At 34.5% G+C, this 7,996-nt stretch overlaps 1 long non-coding RNA gene across 1 annotated transcript; it reads left to right on the top strand.

The window, feature by feature from the left end:
* The first annotated feature begins 3,164 nt into the window (after window positions 1-3,164).
* On the top strand, window positions 3,165-4,159 carry LOC142240830 (uncharacterized). Its single transcript, XR_012723402.1, has 3 exons — window positions 3,165-3,278; window positions 3,343-3,425; window positions 3,485-4,159. It is a non-coding gene; the product is annotated as an uncharacterized LOC142240830 (long non-coding RNA).
* Window positions 4,160-7,996: the final 3,837 nt, after the last annotated feature.

Below are 7,996 nucleotides of genomic sequence, written 5' to 3' on the forward strand. Positions count from 1 at the left end.
TCGTATCGATTGGACACACTGTAACAGCCTGTTTCTGTATGTCGATCGACATACAGAAACAGGCTGTAAGATTCTTTACAAACACAGACATTCCGTCCGGAAAAACATATAGTCTGTAAGACACATTAGATAATTTTTGTCTGCTATTGCTATTTTTTCGTCAGCAATTCAAAACCTGACTGAAATACATAAAAAGACCCTTGACACTATTGTGAATTGAGTTTTTTACTTTTGCGAAAGTAATCTTTGACATAGGTCAACCTTTCGTCTGATATAGTTATGAATTGATTGTTCGACAGGATGTTATGTAGGCTCCCTACGGGAAATGTATCAACCCCAGGGTAGAGTTAGTCCCTTGTGTGTATGGACCAGTCACAGTTCTGGTCCAAGCGTATGGAATGGACCGGTCACTTTAACATGGGTTTGTCATTGGCTGGGAAAATTTACACTATAGGACACGACTTGGACTCATCCCAAAGGACACGTCCTGGAACAACTTAATAGGACTGCCCAATAAACAATTGCTCATGAAACAGTCTGGGACAAACTTTTAGAACCCTGTTTCTATCCGTATCGCACCAGAAAGGAATATGTTGAACAATACATAATTCTGATAGTTGTATTGAAGTAAAAGTGTGGATTCAAAAAGATTTTAATCAAGTGAGTATAAAAATCAATAAATTAAAAATTAAATGTTAAAAATGTTTATAAACTAGTACCAGTCCTGTAATGGGTCCATTAGTGGCAATGTGCACTAATTTCCCCTAGGGATAGAATAGGTCCTTACTCCTTATTAGTTGTAGAAACTCTATGAAACAACAACGTTATTACATTTTGTCATCTGATGGTCACATGGTATAAACCTCCACCTATCGGTAATTTATGGAATCCGGTGTGGGGTTAGACCAGTTTTGGAACTCCAAAGCCAATATATGGTGGAATATGTTTATCCTAAAGCAGTTTGTGTGACCTATCCCAAAGTCAACACTCCATCATATACTAAAACAACAGTGAGTACCACCATATTATAAATCAAACTATTGTGATTTGCCATGAATTAGAGATGACCATGAATTCTGACTAATAGATGGCAGTATATGTATTTTAAAACGGGTCTCATAAAAAATCTCTGAATTTAGAAAAGAAAATAGAACAAAACAAAAAGTATAAAAAAACTAAGAATAAATGAAAACCACGTGTCTGACTATTATATAATCGCAAAAGAGAATTCAAAACAAAAGTAAAAAAGCATTATTATAAAATTTGTCTAAGAATAAAAATAACAATGAGTGGTCAAATAAACTAGAACAAATAAAATAAATATGTTTTCATTTATATTAATTTAATGTAAGATTATTAGCTAACAACAATTTTATGACCATTTATTATTAATATTTTTATTTGCATTTATTATATGTTATAGTGCATCATTTTTATTTTATACAAAAATGTAATCACTTAATTATGTGAATTTAAATTGAAATCGAAAAATAATATGTTTTGATTTCGTTGTATATGTGTTGTAGGTTGAGTATGTAGTTGATAAAAAGGGGAGATTTGTGAATGTCAAGAGTGATGTTTAATCATGTTTATCTTGGGCCTTAAACGTATCATTTGCATAAACACTTTTTGTTCATATTGCGGGGTGGGCTTCCCTTGGAATCATTTCCATTTGATTCCAAAATGGTGCCAAGTCAAATGTTTGCCTTGTACCAACATCCGTTTGAAAAATGTCCGTCCGTTTCCGTTTTCAAAAGTGTAACTGTCAAATGTTGCTTGTCAAATAAAACTCCATTTACCACCTGGCACTAAATTCATTTGCAAGAGGATAAGAGAGGAAAAGAACCCACAATTCCGACGAGCTCAAGCCGCAACAAAAAGCCAGTAGTCTCGTCCCTTACAAATCAATGAACAAAAAGATGAGTATTAAGTTCGAGTTTAGCCGCTAAAATCGCCATTTTTCACGATTAATATTATCTAATAATCCATTAAAAACTATATAAACTTTGTAAAAAGTTGCTTTGGGACATTCGCCATCAAGTTTAAATAAAAATTGCATCAAAGACTGGATACAAAGAAAAATATGTAGCATGGGACATTTTGTTTTTTTTTTTTTTTTGCTCATAAGAAAATTTTTCGACCTACCCGAATGTATACCAATCGTACCCTACACCGATGACGAACGGCGGTATTGATGTACCTATAAGGAGGTAACGCGAAGAAAACAGATGGTGGTAGCCGAGTCATATCCTGATCTAGTCAATGCAGGTGTCACATGGAAATTATAGTATATCTCACGATGGTTGTACCGATGGGTTTAGGTGGTATCAGATTGGTAGTCAAAGTGCACCTTTTGTTTTTGAGTGTGTGTGAGTTCATATATTTCCCAATTATAAGTTCCACACAAGGAAAAGTGAGAATAGTGAATAAAACAATATATAACTAGCATTACATTTCTCACAAAATAATGGATGTTTTCTGGTGTTTTACAATCACCTCAACATTGGGAGATGAATGCCAACTGCGATGAATGGGGCTTTGTCTGGTAAGAGCGGCGTCTTGGCTAGTGGTGGTTGATGTGGACGCTTGGGTTCTCTAGTTGACTATTAGCTTCAAGTTAAATTTGCTGGCGAGGGAGTTTTAGTTGATCATTTCCAGAATTCCCGTCCAATACAATTGAGATGATAATGGGTTATATTTATATGGCGTCTGGTTGGAGGCGATTATTGGTTGCACAACAAAATTGTGGTGGATTGCCAATATTCGTGGTAGGGGGCAATTAGATGGCCTGTTTTTTTTATGATTTTTGGCCCAAATAATTATTTATAGACGTTTTCTTTTCCAATTATAATTTTTCTATTTTTTTTTGCGTCCGGCGTGGTTAGTAGAATGTGAGTGCTGTGTTGGAAAGCGTAGAGAAATGAGAAAAAAGATGGAGGTGCGTTGTTACACCGTAGAAGGAATACTATAGTAGGGTTGCTCGGTAGACACAAAATTCATGAAATCCCGCGAAACATGGGGAGATGTTCAACGGTCGAAAATAGAATCAAGTATAAATATTCGAGAAAAAAGAAAGAAATTTGGTTTCAGTAGAAAAGGATAGATATCAGTTAGAAAGATGGCGAAAGTTAGCTTGGATAAGGCATTTCAGGGGGTATATAAGCGCAAATAGCGTCAAAAGTAGCCATTTATAAAAGTCAATCGGTGAAAATAATTCCCACGGGCGGTATTTCAATTTAAATTCGAAGTGTCTGTGTGTTGGAAAATTATAGGAAGAAGTATGATAGTGTAATTTAGATAAACTGAAGATGAAATTTTAATGTGTTTACATATTAAATGTAGATTTATTCGCGAGGAAGAATTTATTGCAAAACAACGGGTGAACTGGGGTGATTTGGTGTGTAACATTGACACAAATTAATAAAGTAAGTTATGAAATACGATGTAGGATGAATTTCGAGATAACGAATTATGTTTTTGTCAGGCCTGGAGTAGCCTCCTGAGTGATCAGGAGGCCGCTGATTTTTTAGTGGGATTTGGAAAGAGGACGACAGAACCAAGTGCAGGGAGAAAAGTACCTAAAGAATCCAGTTGCTGGTAATTAAGAGCAAACGGTCTAGTCCCTAGTGTGTCTGCCCAGGAACATTAGAGCCCAGGAAGTTCTATACGAAGTGCGGAGTTCGACTCGAAGAATACATACGTCAAATAGCAAGGTAGGACAATTAATGGTCCTGAGTGGGACAAAGTGATTACACTCACCGGGACATATATACTTACCTCGTGTGAAAAAAGAAACCAAGTCCGTCCATGTCGGTGGTGTAAACCATCTTTATATTACAAAATTTTAAATCCCATAAATCCCAGGAAACTCCTGGTGGGCAATGCCGTTTTAAATTAGAGTAGCCGAGTTACATCCCATATGTTCAGAACGAACTCTTCCCAGAATATACGTGTTGGATGCAAAGCACACTGAGAGTGCTAATGCTCAGTGAGTAAGGGAAGTAAACCTAACGTCGTAGATTGGTATAATTGATTTTAAAAAAATGAAGATTTAAACCGGAAAATGTATACATGATTGATTTCAATAACTTGTGAACGTTTAATTATTTTATTTACCTATTTTACTATGGTTATTTACATATGTATGCCCATGTTTACTTCCACATAACGAGCTAAATTAACAAATCAATTACTATTATATAGACTACATTTTGTTGTAATATCATCTAGATAAATCTCAAAACACAACTGAAAATATGTACTTGATAGCAATAAGATGATTTTGGATGAATAAAAATTGAAAAATTGGAAAAAAACTATGGTTATTTATATTATATTATTTAACTTTATTATTTATTGTTTCTTATATAGGTACGTTCCTTTTTGTTTGGTCTTAGTTAAACAATTCTTTTAGTTTTTTTTTTTTTTTTTGATTTTTGAAATTTGATTTATAGATTAAACAAAGTTGAGTATTTCTTGATAAAGATCTAGAATAAATTTTAAAGATTTTGATTCTGATTTTTGGTGTCCACTTAACTGAGCTCAATTAGGTAGGAATTTGTAGAGAAAGAGTTACCCCTGTAAATGTGGGAAAAAGGATTCCTTAAACTTTGTTAGTCCAACGTTAAATGTTTCTAAATAAGGAAATTTCAAAAATATGGTCTTTTATTGTGAAGTTTTTATTGTTGGTTGATTCATAATCATTTTTGTTGTTTTTTTTTACTCTTTTAACTATTTGATTGTAACGATGATTAATAAAAGTGAAAGTTAAGAAATGAACGTAAAAGAAAAAATGATGTGCTAAATTTTTACTTGATGAGAGGAGAATGTGGGGAGGTATAATGGAGTGAGTAAGGTGGTAGTAATAATGAGTGGGGTTCGCAAAAATTGGGGAAAAGGTATTCGTGGACCATGGAAGGGCGGGCAAAGTGGGAGGCTCTATCCACCAAAGGCCTCATTGTCATGCATTTATCCCTTCTTTTTGTGCGTGTTGTTTTTGAGCAGTGTTACATTTTTTGTGTTATACCTCGGGCTAGGTTTCGGCGGGTTGAGGACCGTCCTGAGAGGAATGAGTTTGCCGGAGGGCCGATCCTAGCGCTGTGTGAAGACATAACAGAAATGGCGCACAAACAGAAATATGATATTTTTGTTCCTTACATGTTTTAGAGTACTAGAAGAAGACTTCTAAAGGTACAAGACCACCGAGGTACCTGACAATAGAATACTAGTTTTTCAGTAATAGCCCAATACTAGTTCTAGAGATATCTAAAAATATCTTGTTGGTGTTGCAACCGGTCTTATGTGATAAGTTATTGATGTGCAATAACATATGAGATCTATATATTTTTTGAAGCATGCTAGTTTTAGGTGAAATTTAGGGGTCAGATGCAATATCTTGTTAAGTGTTTGTAACAATGAATATTTTGTGATCGACCTGTCTTACTGTTTCAAGTTTTTTGTGATTTCAAATTTAAAAATTGTGTTTAATTTGAGAAAAGATTAAGACCGATATTGTTACTAGCCGTTGTGGAGATGAATTCATAAGTCAGTGTAGTAACTGTCGTATAAATTCTGAGAACTTTTTCTGAAGTTGATAGGAAATTGCCAGAATACTTAAACTTTTCAAAAAAATTGATTTTTGTTTGTAAAATTGTCTAGGATAACTGCATATAATTCTTGTACAAGACCACTTAAAGTTACAGAATCTTGAATGACTAATTTGAGAGGAAAATGAAAATTAATAAATTAATCTCAAGAAAATCATGAGAATGCAAAAAGTACGAAAATCACCACTCACATCTGATAATACCAGCACAAGATCTTCTCAAGAACATATTATAAATAAAATAAATATTTAATTAAGTTTTTGTCTTACATTGATAGTGAACAGTTTCATACATAAAAAAATACGTTAAAATTCTACAATTAAATTGATAATAAAAAGAAATCGATTGCACATTGGGAAAATTAAATTAAACATTTTTTTGTGATACGATTTACCACAAAAAAATGTTTAATTTAATTTTCCCAATGTGCAATCGATTTCTTTTTATTATCAATTTAATTGTAGAATTTTAACGTAATTTTTTTTATGTATGAAACTGTTCATGATTACCGTTCTAAAACTAAGAGAAATAGGCAGGAATCGTTTGATCCGAATAATACCATAACTTATATAGACCCGAAAAGATCCAAAACGACAGATTCTCAAAACCGACTCAATGTTGAAGATGGGGAGTATTCGGGATATTTCAAATTCGTCATCGTCCGAAATAATACCTCTGAGAATCCAGCTATTCCTTCACCGACTCCAGTAGTGGAGGGAGAGTTGAGAAAGACTTCGTCTGATACTCCTGGTGCAGCACATAGCTCGAATGCGAATAGATCTGTTGAGAATAAGGTGAAGGCGATCATTAGTGATGAGATGAAGGATATGAGGAGCACCAATGAATAATAGGCCAGGATCAGGGGTACAATCATTGAATAGTAACAATTCCTATCCGAATTCTGCAGTGAACGATAATATAAGAATTCGAGTATATAAATTCGGCATCAATTTCGACGGTATCTTACAAAAATTTACAGTAGAGGAATTTATTTTCCGTCTTGAGTGTTTCCAGTCACAATATGGTATTCCTTGGGAAGAAATTTTATGCGACTTTCGCCTTTTGATCTCCGGACCAGCATTGGAATGATTCTAGAATGCACAGAAGTTTAAATATTTTGAAATTTGCCCGCATTTGAAAGAGGCGTTATTATGTCAATACAGGTCAAGTAAATCAGCATTCGAGGCAATGAGGGAACTAGTGGATAGGAGGCAAATGAGTAATGAACCTATCGATGTTTATTTTCATAGTATGGCTGAGCTTCGCGCTAACATAGGTGAGTTCAACCGATAAGCGATTTGGACATGGTTAACATAATAAAGGTCAATGTAAGGGAAAATATTAAAGTAATTTTATACCCCATGGCGATTTCGACCGTTGAAATGCTTCGTACGGAATGCAAGAAAGCCGAAAGAAACTTCCCCAGGCGAAAAATTAGATCGGTGCATACTAGTCAACGGCCTACGCGGCATGTCAACGAAGTTTACATGAATGAAGATGGCAGCTATGAATATGAGAGTCAACCAGAAGTAGATGAGGTTGCTGCTATGAGAGTAGGCCAACAACAAAATAGACAATTAGTATGTTGCAATTGTCGCGGAAGTGGCCATGTTTTCATGGATTGCCCATCGACTGAAAAAGCATTGTTTTGTTATCGATGCGTGGAGAAACCGGGGGAACCGTGTCCATCGGAGAATCCCCGAAATTAGACCCGATTAGTATTTTACCTCGTGGGTTAGATGATCGACGTGAGAAAAAAGTGACTGGAATGAATACTGATAACGACACGAACTTTTCTAGGAAAAGGCATTATATGCCCATAGAATTAAGGCAACAGAATTATGAAGTGGTTAGAGCAAGGATTTTTGGTGAGGAAATTAATGTAAAACCGATTTCAAATAGGATTTCGTCAGAAAACTGCAAAAAAACGAATGTGTAAACAAGACTTAGTTGAATCAATTCTGTAGTGTGATCATTCACACATCTCATTCATTTTGTTGTTGTACATAAAATTGCATGTTAAACATTCTAAACATTTTTAACATACGCTGCATCTGCACTTAACATTGTGTTGTTTACTATGTTGATTCATCGACATACTTTGGTATTCGATGACTACATCAACATATGCATATATCCAACTGACCTATATATTATTGCAGTTCTTGTTACTCTTAAATAGAACATTGAACTAAGCAAGAATATGGGCAAATGGGTTCAAAGCAGAGCAATGCTGCGCAGTCAGCATAAATGCAATTGTAACGTAAAAAGTGAAAGTAAGAATGAGAAACACATGTGTGTAAGAATGTGTGTAATCCATGACTTATCATTGGTCAATTCATTAATGTAAATATGTATTAGTAAATTTAAGATTGAAAAATGTAAAATAG

The sequence above is a fragment of the Haematobia irritans genome, chromosome 5 (assembly GCF_050003625.1).
Source record: "Haematobia irritans isolate KBUSLIRL chromosome 5, ASM5000362v1, whole genome shotgun sequence".
Classification (NCBI taxonomy): Eukaryota; Metazoa; Arthropoda; class Insecta; order Diptera; family Muscidae; genus Haematobia; species Haematobia irritans.